Source organism: Calypte anna, chromosome 2 (assembly GCF_003957555.1).
Source record: "Calypte anna isolate BGI_N300 chromosome 2, bCalAnn1_v1.p, whole genome shotgun sequence".
In the NCBI taxonomy this organism is placed as follows: Eukaryota; Metazoa; Chordata; class Aves; order Apodiformes; family Trochilidae; genus Calypte; species Calypte anna.
Genome location: NC_044245.1, coordinates 142,500,730 through 142,520,174, shown reverse-complemented (window position 1 = coordinate 142,520,174; position 19,445 = coordinate 142,500,730).

The window sequence follows — 19,445 nt, the reverse complement described above, 5'->3', positions numbered from 1 at the left end:
CCCAGAAGAACGTTTCAGAAAAAGGAAATTAAAGAGCTTTAAGCTCTTTTGAACCTTTCTGGAGGATCAGGAAAAATGAACAGGCTCTATTTGCTGAGAGCTGAGTAGTCAGAAGCTGTACCTAGCAAGCACTTCTGCAAAGTGGGCTGCCCAAAGTGTGCAAGGCATAAATGTTTTTACTGTGTTAACAGGGCTTGTTAGTAACATCCAGTAGGTTGAATTTGTAAATGCAGATGAACTATTTTTACCCACTAGACCATCTTTCATTAACGATTCTAGGCATACAGTTAACACTAAACCTCAGGAAGAAATATAGGGTACAGCTATCTCTGCCTGGGGAATATTTTTAAAAGCTGCAAATAAGGAAGCTCTATGGTATTTTAGGATAACATGGTTTGTCTGTGGTTTTTTCGATTTAAAGAACTACATTAAACTAAGCTTATAAAAAAATCCAACTAACTGGTTGGCTACAGCAACTAACAATGAGAAACCCTGAGGACAGTCTGTAGCTGGTGGCTAAGCACAAGAATCTGTGATGTGAAAATCTGCACTTGTACTTAATATTTTGCCCTTCAGGCTGTCTTAGACTCTCCTCATACATCTGTCTCATGATTCTTAATAGTAGAATATTAACTGAATTAGGGATTTGGTCTGGTTTTCCTGTATCTTAGAGCACTATGAGACTCTGGGACTCTAGCTAGCTGCTATTTTGTATTCAGGTTTTGCCTAGAATTTCCATCTTGGATCTGATGGCCAAAGTTTCAGCAAAAGTCTGATTGTCATATGAAAATTTACAATGAATGGTAATTTTCCAACAAAAAATATTTTGTCAGAACATTTCCAAACAGGTTTTTGTAATCCCTTGCTTGAATGTATAATGCCTCTGCAGTGCTGTGGACAAGACAGAACCTAGAAACCCTGCAGCATCTCTGCCAAGGTTCCCGAGTGAACTTGCATGAATCAGTTAATTTTGGTCTTTGCTTCTCATCATGGATTTATGCCATTCTTTCTCAGCTGTAAAGTGGATGGCAGAATCACTTTGGGAGGGTGGTGGGTGATGGTATTTACTGTAGTTAAGGAGTGTGAAAGAAAAACTTTCTGTCTTTTCAACTGCTCCGAAAACTTCATACGCTCTGAAAGTTTCGATGCTTCCATTGCTCTTCATCAGCTAATCACAAGTTAGCTGTGTCATGGCCAAAGAATTTATCCTGTCATTATTATCTCATTTGTTTGACACATATTTCTTCCTAAATGATACAACATCAGAAGGAAAAAAAAAAAAAACCCACAACAAAACAACAAAGCACCTGCTGTTCCTGTCTAGGTTCTGCAGCTAGAGAAAGTGAGTCATTAGTTCAGTGGCAGTTTCCAGCCCACTTACAAAATCTGTGAATACTAACCTTATATTTGCCACCTGACTGTGTTTTAGGAAAATGTCCTGCCACAGAAAACTCTCTAGTAAGGTAAGCAACAGATTCCATTAAAAGGAACAACTTAGGCTCATTTCTGCTTTAATTAAAGCTGGTAGTGTTTACAGATCACTATATCACTTATTTTTCACTCATGTAACCACAGAAGTGTTTCCTGCAGACCTCCACGTAGGGAATTTCAGTCAAATGACAATATCCTTGCTTTTCTCAGCTATTTTACATGGAGTGTGCCAAAGCATTACATGGTCTGTCATCTCTCCAGTGCCTGTATAACAAGGGCTTGGGGACCACGCAATTACAGTCACTGATGCCAAAGATCAGTAAGGAAGAGAGCCTTTTTTTGGTGCACAGGAAAGGTTGTGGACGTGGGTGAGCCGTCCTACTTACCACCTCCTTGATACTCAAGCTGGGATGATCCATGCAGCCGTGGAACCTCAATACTCAATCATGTCACATCTACAGAGGGCTTAGCAGGCAGACCAGAGGAATTAAATGCTTAATACCAGGCTCTTTATGAGCAAAAGCACTCTGAGATTAATATCTTGAAGCCTTCCACATCCCCAGTGGATAAAGTATAATTTTTGTTTGTGAGGTATTAGTGTCTTTGATCTTGCTTATAGTTGATCAATCTTTGTATCATATTTTTCTCTTACTTTTGATTGGTTTGTGGTTTTTTAATTGTTTTTGTTTTGCTTTTTTTGTTCTTGTTGGTTTTTGGGGTTTTTTTTATCCATCTCTGATAATAGATACTGGGCACTACTGCCAATACTTTACTTGACCTGGTGCTAACAAGCTGGACCAAAGCCCTCTACAAGCCAGTGAAACCTTGGAGCAGTTTACTGCTTAGGGAGATGAGAAAAGCTGGGAAGCTGCTTTTAGTCAGAGCACAAAATGGAAGAGGAAAAGCAAACACACTAATTCCCTCTTAATCATTTCACAGTATGTCAGTCATTACATTGTCAGCACCAAAGCAACAAAGTGCCACCCTCCTCCCTGAATTTTAAGGGCAGAGCACACCTGTTTGCTGAGGAGAAAACCTGCAATTAGTGCTGAGTGACAGTGGATGAAGCAGAGCCCAGCACTGGCTGGCCACAGTCAGTAAATGTCTGCATCATTCACAAACTGCAGATTTGTTCACATTTAGCATCCTTTTCCTATCACTCCACTGAGAGTTTGACTGTAACAGCAAAAATACTTTGCAGCTTTAGACATGTCTCACCACAGTGCTTCAGAGTCCTCCACAGACACAAATTAATTCAGCTTCACAGAACTTCTGTTTCAAAACCTGATACCACTGGTTAAATGGAGGGAGAAATATTGTCTGTTAGATAAATAAATAAATAAATCAATAAATAAATAAAAAGAAGAGGTTTTGGGGCCCTGTAGACTCAGGACAATACTATGCTTCAAACACTAAAAATTGCAGGAGGCACTTGTATTAAAAAAATGGATTAAGTTCCCTGCCAGCTCATGTCCTTGTTTGCTGGGAATCTCTCAGCTGCTCCTCATACAAAGGGGATTCTTAATTTCATTAAAATCAGGTGGGAAAATTACTATAACGACCTTTTTCCAATTTAATGTGTTTCTCAGTTATTTCTGCTTGTTTTCTATTAGGATCAGCCCTATAGGGACTATTCAACTGTGGGATGATTAGGGGAATTTCTTCATTCTCTTTTTATTTGTCCATATGTTTTAATCCATCCTCAGAAATTTAATTTGAGTAAACTGGCAACGTGTTTGTTCAGAAGATGGGCCTGACAAAAATCATTCAGTATTTCTGAATCTGTCCTACAGCCCCACAATTTATAGTTAGGTCCAGCTGTTGTATGTTGCCATTGATCATTAGCTGAGAGGTGACCTACTAACTGGGTATGTGCCCATTCTATAGCAGTAAGTCAGAAGTTTGTTTTAAATCCCCCCTGCATGGGTTTGAGGCAAAAACATATAGAATCTAAGATGAGCCCGGGTTGAAAGGGACCTTGAAAGATATCTGAGCAAGCTTTTGTGGGAAAGGGAGCTAGATGAAATTATTTAACATACTGAATAGTGACATCTTGAAAATCCCCAGCAATGGGCATTTTATTGTGTCCCTGTAAAGGCTGTTTGGTAACTGATTGCTTTCACTGTAAACCATTTATTTGTGTTGAGATGAAACCTCTCCCAGTCCAGTTTGTACCGATTGTCCCCTTCTCTCTCCTCGTGGCTTCTCATGAAGGGACAGCCTCCATCAACTTGGTACCTACCCTTTTTAAGTACTGGAATAATATGACTGAGGTCCCCTAAGTTGTTTCTTCAGTGTGGAAAGGCCTAACTCCTTCAGTCTTCACAGGCCAGCTCTTTGGTCGTTTCATGACCCTCCTTTGGACCTTCTTCAGTCTGTCCACATCTCTTTTGAGCTGTGGGGACAAGAACCAGACACAGTACTCCAGGCGCAGCCTGACAAGCACTGAGTAGAACATGATGATCACATCTCCATCTCTGTGAGTAATGTCCCTCTAACTAACTAACTAACTAACCTCAGCCTTTTGTCTGCCAGCAACCCCAGGTTCTTTACAGCAAGGTTGCCCACCCTCCACACAGACGCTGGCTTGTCCTGGGCTCTTTGGTTATGTCATCCCAGGTGTTGGTTTTTGCACACTCTGACAGCTTGTTCAGGCCTCTCTGTAAGATAGATCTCCTATCTGATGTGTCCATCTCACCACCTTGTTGGGTGTCATCAGCAAACTTGGTGAGGGATCTTTCAGTCTCATCATCCAGATCATTTATTAAGATGCTGAACAGCGTGGGGCCCAGTACTGATCCCTGGGCAACCCGAATTATGCTGGGCTTCCACCCTGAGTAAAGACCATTGATCAGCACACTTGAGTGCATCTAGTTAGGCAGTTTCCGACCCATCTCACAGACCACCCATCCAATCTGTATCTTGCCAGCTTGTCTAGGAAGAGGCTGTGAAAGAGAGTGTGCAATGCTTTGCTGAAGTTTAGGTAAACAATATGCACTGCTCTCCCATGTCACCAGACAATGTAATATTATTAGAGAAGGTTATGATGTTGGTCTTATAAGTCTGGCTTTGGTAGATCTATGATGGTTAATTATGCTATACTGCAACTGACTGCAAGCTAGAAAAGATGAAATTCATCTCACGTGACTTTAAGTGTTATTGTAGTCAGAACAAAATTGTTCATATCACTGAATAATTTTCCTCCATGTGATTCCACATGGAAATTTATTTTCATTTCATTTCATTCTGTGGCACTCAGTGCCATGGTCTAGCAACTGCTCCGGTGGGTCAAGGGTTGGACTTGATGATCTCTGAGGTCCCTTCCAACCCGGCTAATTCTATGATTCTATGAAACTCTTGCCTTTTCAGGAATAACTGAAATAGTCAGTGGGTGAGTGGAAGATCACAGAATCATCACAGTTGGAAAAGACCTCTAAGATCAATGAGTACAACCATCAACCCAGAAAAAACCACCATGCCCACTAAAGCATGTTCTGAAGTGCCACAGATACATGATTTTTGAATACTAGGGATGGTGACTCCACTTCCTTGGGCAGCCTGTGCTAGTGCCTGACTCCTCTTTTTGTAAAGAATTCCTCCTAATGTCTACTCTAAACCTCCTCTGGTGCAGCTTCCGGACATTTCCTGTAATTATTATTTACTTGAGAGAAGAAACCACCACCCATCTCCCTGCAACATCCTTTCAGGTAATTGTAGAGAACCATAAAGTCTCCCTTCATCCTCCTCTTTCCAAACAAAACAATGCCAGTTCCCTCAGCCTCTCCTTATAAGACTGATTCTCTGCACCCTTCACCAGCTTAGTTACTCTTCTCTGGACATGTTCCAGCATCCAACCTCAGTGTCATTATTGTAGTGAGGGACCCAGAACTGAACACAGTACTCAAGGTGCACCAGTGGTGAGTACAGGGGCACCATCACTTCCCTCTCCTGCTGACCACACTATTCCTGACAGAAGCCAGGATGCTGTTGGCCTTCTTGGCCACCTGGATACACTGCTGGCTCATATTCAGCCATACATCAACTAACATCTCCATGTCCTTTTCCACAAGGCAGCTTTCCAACCACACTTCCTCAGGGTAATGTGTGAATGGTATCTTTCTGTTAGATAAGAATTGTAAGATTATGGTTTCTTTAGTAATTTATTTGGTGAAGTTTTTAAGCAAAAAATCTCAGTTATTTAGAAAATTATAGAATTATAGAAATAATTATAGAATCATAGAACCAGAGAATGGTTTGGGCTGGAAGAGACCTCAAAGACCACCTAGTTTCCACCCCCTTGCCATGGGCAGTGACACCTCTACTAGACCAAGTTGCTCCAAGCCCCATCCAACCTCCTTTGAACACCTCCAGGGATGGGGCATCCACAAGCTTCCCAAGCAATCTGTTCTAGTGTCTCACTTCCCTCATTTTGAAGAATTTCTTCCTAATATCTATAAAAATGTCCTTTGATTTATAGTGCTAACCACCAGTCCAGTGAGACAGAAAAGTATATAGTAAATAAAGAGTTGGCATGTATGATTACTTTTTTATGCAACAAGAAGAAAACAAATCATGCAAGCTGTAAAGGCAAGATGTTAAGAAGTCAAGAAACAGAAGGAATGTATAATAGTGTGGATTAATTCCTGACTTGAGGCTGAGTTATGGAGTGGAGGCATTCTGCTTAATAGGAGATGTTTGTTGATGTTTTCTTATTCTGTATTGTGCACGATCAATACTGTTTTTCTGTTTGCACAATTGGAACGATAACCATTAAAAGAAATGTACTTTGAGAGAGTGGGAATGCCCTCGCCAATTAGATAAGTTCCTCTCATCAATCATTTCACTTCCAGAATTCAATTTTAGTCTCTAGTGCTAATACTGCACTCCATCCAAAGGGAACACAAGCAACTTGGACAGCTGAAATGTAGGAATATGTACCTAAAATTCCATCAGTGCCTCCATTCCAAATTATGTCATAGAACGTCATATGGTTAGAAGGGACCTCAAGGATCCTCTGGTCCAACCGTTTTAAAATTTTTGTTTATATGAGATGTCTCAGCACCCCATCGAGCTGAGATTTAAAACTTTCTAGAGTGGTGGAATCCACCACTTCCCCTGGGAGACCATTCCAATGTCTGACTGTCCTCATGGTGAAAAATATTCCTCTTGTGTTCAATTGGAATCTCCCCAGGAGCAACTTGTGCCCATTGTCCATTGTGACTCCTTGGAAACTGAGAATCTCTGTCTTCTTTGTGGCTGCCCTTTAAATACTGGAACATTGGCTTTTTCTTCTCAAGGCTGAAGTGAATTCTGTCCCTCATTCTGCTCATTTCAAGCAGCCAGCATGCAGGCCCCTCTCTCTGACTGATGAATTTCGCTTGGGCTTTCAGACAGTAAAAATTCATAGCTAATGAATTTAAGTACATCATCAGGTTTATAGTGATATGAGGCTAGCTCATCCCAAAGGGTCCTTCAGAAGATATGCATTGTCCTGCATGACATCCTGGTCTCTAAATTGAGGATATGGATTTGATGGACAGACCACTCAGTGGATAAGGAATTGGCTGGATGATGACACACACAAAGTGTAGTGGTCAACAGCTCAGTGTCCAAATGGAGACTACTGACAAGTGGAGTTCCCTAGGGTTTTGTACTGGAGCTGGTTAACATCTATGTTGGTGACATGGAGAGTAGCATGGAGTGCAGCTTTGGTAACCATGACACCAAGCTGTACAGAGTGCTCAGCACATTGGTGGGAAGGGGTGTCATCCAGAGGAATCCTGACAGGCTTCATAGGTGGGCCAATGCCAACCCCATAAAGTTCAATAAGGCCAAACTGAAGGTCCTGCATATGGATTGGGGCAATCCCAAGCACAAATACAGACCGAATGGAGAATGGATTGAGAACAGCTCTGTGAAAAACGTCTTGATGAGTACTGGTTGATGAGAATCTCACCATGAGCCATCAATGTGCAATTGCAGCCCAGAAAGCCAACTATGTCCTGGGCTGCATCAGCAGAAGTGTGGCTAGCAGGCTGAGGGAGGTGATTCTCCCCCTTCAGTCTGTTCTTGTGAGACATCACCTGGAGTACTGTGTCCAGTTCTGGAGCTCCCAACACAGGAAGAACATGAGCTGCTGGAGTGAGTCAAGATGTGTGCCATGAAGATGATCAGAAGGACGGAGCAGCTCTTCTATGAGGACAGTCTGAGAGAGCTGGGGTTATCATAGATTGGTTTGTGTTGGATGGACCTTAAAGATCATCCAGTTCCAACCCCCCTGCATGGGCAGGGACACCTCCCACTGGACCAGGCTGCTCAAGCCTCATCCAGCCTGGCCTTCAACATTTCTAGGGAGGGGGCAGCAGCTTCCTTGGGCAACTTGTGCCAGGTTGTTTGGCCTGGAAGAAGTCTCCAGGGAGAACTTATTGTGGCCTTCCGGTACCTGACGGTGCTACAGGAAAGCTGGGGAGTGACTTTTTACAAGGGCATGTCATGAGAGGACAAAAGGTAATTGCTTTAAGCTGGAAGAGGATGGATTTTTGTTACACGTAAATGCATTTGAAATCATAGTTCTCCTTTATAATTTAGCTAATATGTATTTGTTTATTTTTCTCCACAAGACATATATCCTACTGTATATACTTATAACACCCTTTCCTCAACTACTGTAGGCTTTCTGGAAGGTTTATCTGGGGTGGAATTTTACTGTTGGAGAACCTTTACTAGAGGAAGATGAAGTTACCTTATGCTGGCACAAGTATTCCCTCCTGGGCTCTTCCATCTGCTCAGGTTTCTGGGAGCAGATGCCAGGATGGATTTCAGACCTGAGAAGAGCAGCTGAGTGAAAGAATGGCTTGTGGCAGCAGCAGCTTCCAAATTAAGAAGAAGCCTCTTTTAAAAAGGAGAGAAAAATAACCCTTAAACCCAGATTCAGTGAAATGCACTGGAAACAGAATGATGGGCAGATAATTAATCTGCAAAAATCTTCTTCCAAAGGCAAAGAGGACTTTATGAGGCAGAAGGAATGACATTTCTCCTTCTAATGGCTTGTTGCTACTTTGCAGAAATTAATCTATTGAAAGGTAACATTTTAAAGAGGAAAAACGTACTCAAAGAAGAATTGAATTTTTAAAGTAAACTTTTCTTTTTGGTTAGAAAACCATTGCAAGGTTAAAATGCTGGGAATCAATTAAGGGCTGGAAATATCATGGTAACAGTCCTCACAGGCTTAAAATAGCAGATTGGTTTTGCCACCAATAAGCCAGCTTTGTGTATCATGCATGAGATCTTCAGTCAGTGAAGCTTCCAGGCTGGAAATACCTTGAAGGTAACCACTTTCTTTCAATACCATCCTGTTCTTCCCTCAGTTTTTAAAGTAGATTCCTTTAAGGGTAATAAATCATCTATTTTTAGCCTGTAATACTAGTCCCAGAGGATATTTCCTCACAACCTGTAGCAGCAGGATTTGTCTGAAAATTCTCAGAAGTTGATGGATTATTTTCTCACACTTCAAATCAAATTCTGTGGAGTGTTTTGGGCTGTGGGGTTTTTTTTCAGGTCTTGAAATAATAGTGAAATTACAAAATAATATAATAATGACAACTTCTCTGAATTTAAATTTATAATTAGCAAACAGAATTAGGTACTTTTCTAAGTCAGCTTTTATTTACTTAACAGAGCATAATTACTCAATTACATTTAAATAAGAGTTTTTGTTATTAACTTAAATGAAATATTTTTATTCTTTTTACTTTCATCAATGAGCTCCCAGGTGATTTATATATTTTTTTTTTCCAGCAGATAGCACTATTGTGTATTATGTATGGGAAATGTAGATTATAACATAGAAAATAAAGATAATTTCAGGGAAAACATTTAAGACTGAAGCATTAAAAAGTCACACATTCTTGATTCTCTGTTTATAGCAAACATCTGACTGTTCTCATTGAATAGATAAATCTTACACTGCTAAGAGAACTTCTGCATTTGACATCATGGACTGTTTGCTATCTGATGTGAATATCAGAGTGGTTTATTGCTTGAACATTTTGGACTTTATCCATAGCTCACTGAATTTGTTGAAAGGTTTCAGTGAGCTTTGAGCTGAACTCAATATTTTCACAATTATTTTTTTCCTCCTCTTGATGAGGCTTCAGGTCAAAAGAGGCCACTGAAATATTCCTCTGTTAGGATGGACAGCTTTCCCCAATGGACTGAAATTATATGTCTGTCACTGGACTGAAGAGGGGAAAACACAGCAAGGAAGATAACAGAGAAGGTGCAGGACATCTCTAGGATCCAAGAAACTGAAGTCAAATTACTGTTTTGCCTCACTTCTACTGTGTAACCTTAAGCAAATAAAAACAGATAAACATATATATATAAACAAATTATTTGCTATTTATTTTAAACTTCTAATGTCATGAAACCAAGGCAGGAAAATTCTATCAAATCTTATTAGTTGCTAGACTGCCAAAAACTCCAAAGGTTGGCCCCAGCTGGAGTTTATAGTTATATTCTGTGTTTTCAAGAACAGAACATAGAGCATTCTCTAAATCCCAGTCTCTGGATAAAATGGTGTATCTTTATCTTTTGAATGAATATACTAAAAAGTATTACACAATAAGTCTGAGGGGAGTATTTGGGAGCTCCTTGTTACTCTTGTTTGGGATACAATGAAGTCAAGGATGTGATTTCCTTGGCCAACCATATGCACCTGCTTGAGGATGAAAGGTCTACCCTGTAATGACTTGGAATAGGATTTCAGTTACTTGGCCAGGTGCAGATGCCTGCACTGGCAATATATGTGTTTAAGCAGAAGAATTCAGTCTCTAAGATGTCCTTATTTTATGTTGCAACAGGTATTTGGAAAGGGTCCTTTGCCTATCTGGTACTTAGCTTATAGGGTACTTACCTGGGCCCCTGCTTTACAACAAGAAAATAGGAGTCTCAATGCCTCAGACTATCTTTTGGTACCCACAGGTTGCATTTCATTAATTTAAGAGCATATGGTAACTGTACCTGTTTTGTATTCCTTTATAATGCCCATCAGAAAAGCACAGAAAGCAAGGATTGAACATATTAAGCACTACAGCTCAAGCAGGATGTACAGAAAGCATTTCCTTGTAGATTGCCATGTAGGCCCCATGCCTGTGATCTGTGAAAAGCAACAAGAAAAAAACACTGAGCTTAAATCTGCCCTTCTGTAGCAGCATTCAGCTGTGAAACATAAATAAGCATTACCTGGTTTGACCCCCAAATAATTCAGGTATCTTCATGCACACGAATACATCCATGCTGAGAGGTCAAGTTGAGGGCATCAACCAGTCTCAGCTTTCTGTTTGGGTAAATCCAAGTTTCTAAAGACTATGGCTAATGATAGCTAAATGAAGAATATTCACCTCTGTTTTGCCCAGTGCCCAGTACAAACCTCAAATCATTTATTACTGTTACTTTCCCAAGGAGTCCATGTGAAGAGAACCAGGAGGATTTCAGGTGAAGTCTTGGGATCACTGTCACCTGGGACTCCCTAGTCTGTAAGGTATTTAGGCAACAGCTCCTCAGTCAAGGGGCCTTGTTCCTTGGCTAGAGAAGAGCATGAACATGAAAAGATAAAATCCAGTACTGTAAGACAATAATAGGCAAAATTTAACTTTTAAGACTGACTTTTGTACCCAGGTTATTTTTTGAGGTAGTTCAAGCATATAAAAGAGTGTAAGTACTGGCAAAATGATGTACACTGTACTTAAGAAGAAACAGCACAGGAAAGAGATCAGGAGTGTAAGAGCTTCTAAGGAAAGACACAATTATTAGGTCTGCTGTAGAAATTTGTTTCTCAATACTAAATAAAAAAGGAGAATGCTTTTTTTGGGATGTTTGCTTGCTCTTTGGCATGTTGATGGTTTGACACAGTGATCTTAAAGGTCTTTTCTAACCATGCCAACTCTGAGATCCTGTGTTATATGGCATGTACACAGGTCACCTTCTCTCCTACATTTGCCCCTCCAGCAGCCAGCAGTCACATTATAGCCTTCCTTTTAAAGTGTCATCTGTCATTTCCTCTGGCCCTGCAAGGAGACAATTTCTCCTCCAGCAGCCTCGCTGAACTATTGCAGGGCAGCAGCATTCTTTAACTCCCTGACAACATAATCACACTAAACCCTGTCAGGGTTTATATATTACTGATTATTATTCTGGCTTCCCCTCTACTCTCACCTCACATGCCATTCACTCCTGGTTGCCATGGGGATGTTACACAGTATTAGTCTAACTTTAGAGTAGCCTTGTAACCTTGCATACTTTAAAATTCTTTATGTTTCTTAGCAACTCGACTGCATATCTGGATCTTTCAGCTATTCTCCTAGACACTGGAAAAATGAGTTTACCATCCCTGGGCATAGGTAATTCTTGTTAGCTTGTGACAAGGGAGAGGATGGCGCATTGCCTGCATGGGGTAATCCATACCCATACTCATAGATCTGCTGATGTTCACAAAAGTCACCTGAAGAGAGTCCTTCCAGAAACACATCTTTCCAGGCCAAAGTCCTGCAAGGATTTGCATTATAGCAGACATTTTTTGCATCAGGAACAAAAGCAGAAGCTGGGGAAAAGATGGAGAAACAAAATGTTAAGAAAATTGCAGAGAATCTTGAAAAAATGAAGGTTTGACCAAAAAATGACATGGATGCACATTCCTACTTCAAAGTAATATTGTAGGACTGAACCTCAAAAAATATATTCACTATTACTTATCTAAACAAGAAACCTGCAAAAGTTTTTGGATACTTTAGGACATGGACTGTAAACTATCCTTGGCATAATTCCACGGTGGTTACTAGAAGAATCAATTCTAATTATTCCATGTTACAGTAGAAGTTCTTGATGCAAAGGAAGGATAGGAGGGAAAATCTCTAGGCAGCAGCATTTGTTCATTCATTCATTTATCCATTCATCCATTAATCCATCCATCCATCCATCCAATCATCTCTAGCTGATGTAAACCCCAGAACTTCTGACTGTTCCAGATTTGTAATGAACAGAAGTGCCAGGAAGATCTGAGTAAGTCCCTCAAACTGAATATACCTACACCAATCATCCTGGAGACAAAAATTCTCCATCAATTTTCTAACTACCCATTATAAGAAATGGCAATGAAGCTGTCTTCCTTTTCTTAGAGAACTTACCTTCTTACTTCATATGACCTCTTTAGGGTCATATGAAACCTCAGATAGTTACAAATATACTTGGCAGTTGTATCACAGGTCACTGGATATTTTAAATGGAAACCACAAGGATATTTTTTCTATTTTAACTTTTACAAGGTTGTGCAGTCCTTCTTAAGGATGACTCAATATAACAAAATATAAAACAAGTCAGATAAAGTATTTTTAAAGGGAACCAAGTGGGAATAAGATTTGTGCATTCACATCTAGTGCATGCCCTCTCTGTCATGTCTCATTTAGCTTCCTATTAGTCCTGTGCTTTTCCTCTCCTCTCTAACCTCGGCTCTGTTTTGTAATGTAAAAGGACAACAAAATGTGAATCCGGCCAATTTTATCTCCTACTCATAGGCACTCATATAGCATTAGATGGGAAGAAACTCACTAAACAGACATCAGAAAAATGCAGTCATAGAGTCATAGAATCATAGAATTGGCTGGGTTGGAAGGGACCTCAGAAATCATCGAGTCCAACCCTTGAACCACCGCTGCAGTTACTAGACCATGGCACTGAGTGCCACATCCAGTCTCTTTTTAAATATCTCCAGGGATGGAGAATCCAATACTTCACTGGGCAGCACATTCCAATGCCTGAAAATGCTAAACTTCAGACCACTTTTCTCATCATTTTTTGGTAATTAATTTCCTATAACTTCCATCTTGGTCTGTCCTCTTTTGGTTACAGAAAAATGCTTATGTCTACCTTCTCCTTCTCCTCCACTAAAAGTTTAGCCCTCAGTATTCTGGCAATCAGCTGATTGCAAATATCATCAGGAATGGTGAAATTCAGAGCCACATATTCTCTAACTAGCAAAGTCCAGAAAAGGCAAGTTATGACCAGAGCAGTTGTCCAGAACTCAGATGAGTTGCACCATATATGGGATTGCTGTGTACCTTGTAGAGGAAGACAAGTCCTTTTACCAGAATCAGTTTGCTATAAAAAACTGCTGTTTTATTACCTCTATTAGACTGCATGGCCTGGAAAGGCAAATGCAAATCAAAGGTATTCTAAGCAATGGGTTAAATTAATTAACTGTTCAGGCTGACATTAAGTTTTGATGCATTGTACCTAATGTTAAAAGAGTTACCTCACTTCTAAAATTATCACTACTCTTTGCATCCCCTGTGAAATACTCCTAACGAAACCAGTGGGTGTTTCAGTTGAAAGTCTAGATTAATCAAAAAAGAGGATGACATATGAGAAATGTAAAAAGAAGAGAAAATTGCTGATTAAATATCCAGACTTCCATTACTTTATTCTTACTGAGCTCTAAATTTCTCTGTTATCAATGAAGAACACAGCTTTGGTTGTCAGTCATGTTAAAAACTATCTTGGTTTCATTAATATCAGTCAAGCAAATTCCTATTCATAAAAGAGGTATTCCAGAAAAGTGTGCAACTGAAGTAATAAAAATATCACCTAAAATCCTATTTAATATTATCTCCATAGATGAGCTTTATAATTCAGCCTCGTCTTGTAAACAAAATTCAATTTACCATTTTAGTTGGGTAATACACTACATTCATATTTATTGAAAGTTGCTGAAATTCCCCAGAGCTGGATGGGATCACAATTGCTAATACCAAACCTGAATATTGAGCAGTATATCCATACAGCAAATAAATCAAATATCAAAATTATTCTTCTTCTCATTTACCTGACTTCCACAGAGTGAAGCTCAGGACAAATTTACCTCTGAGTTATGGTGCCAAAATCTAAGCAAAAAACTAGAAAAAACAAAGGGGTGTATTAAACAAGGAGGAACCATATTCATATAATTAAAATTTTCCTTATCAATCAAAGCTTTGAGAAATGATTATCAATAGGCTGACTCAAGTGTAATACTGTTCAGTCAAACTTGAAACAAATTTGAATGCTACTGGACAAGTCTTTGAGCTTACCTAAACCCACTTACAGCTGAGTGCTGTTGGGATGATCCCAGCTGGATAAAGTTATGTTCTGTTTATTGGCAATCTCTGCACCTAGGATGCTGAGACCATCCATAGAGAGAGAATTTTTGTTGGTCTTGAAAACTTTAGACAAAGCAGAGAAAGCAGAACCAATCCAAGCCAGAACTGTTTAATGTCTGGGCTGTTTAATACTAAGTACTGAGCCTCCTTCAACACTAATGTTACAGGAAAGATGATGCTGGAAAAGATGAAAATAAATGGAAAAACACTATGAATAGGTGCACTGCATCACAAGAAATGAGTCAGGTTCTGGTTGTTCTGAAGTTGTGTGTGGGGCAAGTTTTACAATACAAATAAATATCATTTGGGCCATTATCCATTTTAGAATTGTATTTCCAAACAGGTTAGACCAAGGTAGACAGATATTGCTTCAGAAAATAGCTCTTTGTGGTCATGCTTCCTTTTTTAAGTAAATGAAATAAATGAAAATACTGTTCTCTGAACTGTATTCCTATTGCTAGGAACACAGCCAGCTCTTTATCTTCCCTGGAGACCACCCTTTTTACTGACTGCTGTTCTATTTATATAGAGTCTGCTTGGTAAACGAAAGATTTATTCATTTCTCAGGAAAGGGTCAGCACTTCTTCTAGGCACAAATTCCATCTGCTGTCAGATCCATTATATCAGTTAATAGTTAAAGACAAATGGGAGGTGATTTTCTTCAGGAAACCATGCATGTCTCACTACAGAAGAAAAGCAGAGTTTTTAATGTCCAGGAGAATTAGCAGCTTGTTTCAGATCTTTCCTGAAGGGTGCTAATGCCTAGAAGGGATGTGTCTTGTAATATTTTTAGCTTTGAGAGTATTTCAGGTTTTGATCCGAGTCCTAGAAATCCTGACTCTCAGGAGTGTGTATGCAGAGGAGTCATTGGCTACTAACACCAGGTGCTCCTGGAGGGGTATAATAGCTTGGATTCCTTCTTAGAAACTGCAAATGCACCCAAGAAGTTGGGTAGGAGCTGTAGCCCCTCACTGCCTGGGGCGCCACGGAGCCTTAAGGGCTCTACTCTCAGCTCTTAAGTTTGAGGTCAAGTAAGGTGTCCCAGTCACAGCTCCCATAGCATAGGTGGGCTCAGGGGCTGCTGCCTGATTCCTGGAGCTGCCAGAGGTGAACTGAAGCTGAAATGGTCCCATCTGATGTGCTGGGACAGCAAAGGGATGTCAGATCCAGCCAGACATTGGTTTCACCCACTCATTTTGTCTGGCTGTAGCTGTAGATCTAACCTCTTATGGGAGTCTTTGTTATTTTCTGCTGTGAATGCCCTTCCTTGAGCTAGTTTAAATTGAGTGGAGTCACTAGAGGCAACGTCTTCTCTGTGTGCTGGAAAATGATGCAGACATGCCAGCACTACCTTTAGGCCAGGAACTGTATAAACTAATCAGCCTGTCTCTGTGTCTGAAATAATTAGTTCTGATGAAGGACAGAACCCACTAATTTGTCTGTGTCACCATGATGCACTGACCTGTTCTTATACCTGAGACATTGTTTCCTATATTGCTTTTCTTTACCTTAGTCTTCTAGGATAATATCATTTATTAGCAGCCACTCAGGTGACAAAGCCAATACATGACTTGAACTTGAGCTGTAACAAATGGCTTTTGAACTGCTACTGCCTCTCTGCAGCTGCAGTGATTTAAAGTAAGGATTCATGTTGGACTTGGTCCTGAGAGGCACCAGCTTCCAGCAACCTTGAGTGGGGGGGGGGAGAGGATTTAGTACTTCATCAGGCACACTCAGGGATGCTCACACACAGACAAACAAACCACACTCAGACAGCTGCAGAGGACACTTCTTTCTGACAGAGTGGCTGTACACCAGTGCTGTCATCTTCTGAAGTTCCTATTAAAATTCTGCATTAATTAGTCTCAACAGAACTTGCAGTACATCTCCTATTGAGATGCCATTATATTTGTTTCATGTTGTTTTGGATGTCACATCCATTGCACTTGTCACTGTGCTCTGTAACCACTTTCTCTGTCCTTGCAGACAGATTAGGAGTCCATAATTGGATGCAGTTTTAAGCCATTCTTTCAGATTTCCTTGAGATCCTTCCATTTAGCTTAATATCATATTTCTTATATGTCTTCACCAAATAGCAGTGTTGCAAAAGTAATGTCAAGCTTCTCTTGTAAACATCTTCATATTTTATCTACTTTAGTCCAGTAAATTGTTGCTATTTATCTTCACATCAGAATGCTTGACTTCTATTTTATTCTTAAAACTGTACTACCTAAACTGCATTTTTTGTTTGTTTTGGTGATGCTGCTTGAATATATTCCATTTCATTCATAATTGCTGGTTTCTACACACAGTCATGAAGACTCCAGGAGAAAATGCCTGATCTGTAATGCCAGACTGTGTTCTGGGGCTGATGTTTTGGGTAAAATTTTTTACCAGTTGATGGGTCCGAAAGAACTTGTATTTTTATACAAGGTACATTGTTTCTGGAGAATGGCTGAACTTTGGAGTCTAATCCATCATGGATCAGGGTATCAGATTTTAACTGTATCTCAAATCTATGGAACTTACCAATAGGTTATTTCAGCCAGGCATATTGAGGGTGACAAATGACCAGACAATATCTTTTTCTTGTGATGAGTACCTTAGAAATAGACACAAAACTTCATAGTGAACCTATGGTGTTTTTTTGATACTAACAGTAGCTAACCCACAGATAGCAGCTGAAGTTCTTTTTTTGCTTTAGTTGCTGGTTCAGCTATATATAATGCATATGTTCTAATGCAATCAAAATTAAAACCCACAAGTTAATAGCCTATCTGCAGTCACTGGATCACCAATTTAAAATGGTTAGTAAAATTACTTTTTAGTGCTGCCTTTAGATCTGTTTCCAACTCCAAAACATGGTCCAGGGAGACCTAATAGCAGGCTTCCAGTATCTGAAGAGGGGCTACAGGAAGGACTGTTTGCAAGGGCCTGGAGTGATAGGATGAGGAGCAATGGTTTTAAATTAGAGTGAAAAAAAAGAGTAGATTTTACTGGATGTTAGGAAAAAATTCTTTACCGTGAGGTGAGTGGAAAAATGGAACAGGTTGCCCAGGGAGAAAGTTTAGGCCTCATCCCTGGAGATATTCAAAGTGAGGCTTGAGGAAGCTCTGAGCAGATGGATCTATTTGAGGGTGTCTCTGCTTATTGCAGGGAGGTTGGACTAGATGACCTTTAATGGCCCCTTCCAACCCAAATTGTTCTATGATTCTACAATACATTAGCAAGAAATGAATATTTTTGAAAGTGTTCATGCAACACTTAATCTCTTAACATATTAGGTTGTCCTAGTTTCGGCCAGGATAAGGGTGGTTTTCTGTCTTGTACTTTTGCTTTCAGCTAAGTCTCTTGTAAGCAGTTGCACTTGCTGAAATTAACAGCAAGTTTCTCAGACAGTGTGTGCTTCTGGGACTGATAACAATCAATGTTTACAGTTACTGCTAGAGACTGGTGTGCAGAGCCAAGGACACTGCTCAGCTCTGAGGAACTTTTACCCTCCAGAAGGAAGAAAGAGGTCCCACCTGCAGCACTCCTTTGGGGAGGAACGGACAAGATAGATGCCAGAATTGACCAAACAGAGTATTCCATCCCATATACGCCATACTCAGTATAAATTTGAGGGATCACGAGGGCCCAGCCATTGATTTCCTGCTTCCAGCTTCTGGGTGCCTGCCCTTCCTGCCTTTCCTGCTTCCCTTCCTTCACCCAGCATCCTGGAAGGATTCCATCCGTTCGTCTGCCTGTGGTCCTGATCTGTGCCAGCCCATATCTGTGTGTTCCTGCCTCCAGTTCCCGACTGCTGCCGACTCCAGGAGTCCAGCCTGGACTTTCCCAGGGCTGCCCTGCAGCCTCGGTGGTGATGTGAGAGCTATTGGGGGAAAAGGGGGGAGGAACGTGGTATCCATTTTCCTGTATATTTGTATATATTTAGTAATTTTTTTCCTATGTATCATTACTGTTTCATTAAAGCTGTGTAGTTTTGGCTTCCAACCCATAAGTCTCTCTCCCTTATTCTCTCTCCTTTCTTTATCAAGGAGGAGAGAGAGATTAATAGAGAGCGTCTGTCACTCGGTTTAATTGCCGGGCCAGTGTTAAACCATGACATAGGTGGATAAAAGAATAGGTGAAAAAACAACAGGAAAAATTTAAGTGTCACTGTAAAAGAAAAGAACAAACCCTACTTGTCCAGGAGATAAATGAGAGTTTTTCACCAATAATTTATTTTATTTTTTAAATTATTTTATATTTCTTTTTTCAAAAGTAAAAATAGAACTTTTAATTTCTACAAATAAGGAAAACAATGGACAACAAGTGTGGGATATGCTCTTAGTCTAATAGAGATAAATATGTTACAGGCCTCAGGGCTAACAGTTACTTCCTTGTAGTGGGATATATGGAAATTTTGTAAAACTTTATAAACATTGTTGATTCACATTCTGGTTCATCTTCTTCATCTAAGTCTAAAAAGGATTACTATTGCCTATTGTAAATAGGGAAATGAAAAAAAAATGTAATTAAAACCACTTGAATTAAATCTTACAGCATTTTTCTAATACAGCTGGGCACAGCATAGGTCCTCTCTTGTTCCAGTAGAAACATCTCTTTGTAGATGATCATATGATGAGGTTCAAATGAGTAACCTAAATATCAGCTGCTTGTGTCCTTTGAGAATGGAGTAAGGAAAGTGCAGAGGAAAAGGACTTGAGGGTGTTGTTTGATGAGAAGTGCAATAGAAGCCATCAATGTGCGCCTGCAGCCCATAAAGCCAAATGTGTCCTGGGCTGCATCAAAAGAAGCACAGACAGTGGCTGAGGGAAGGAA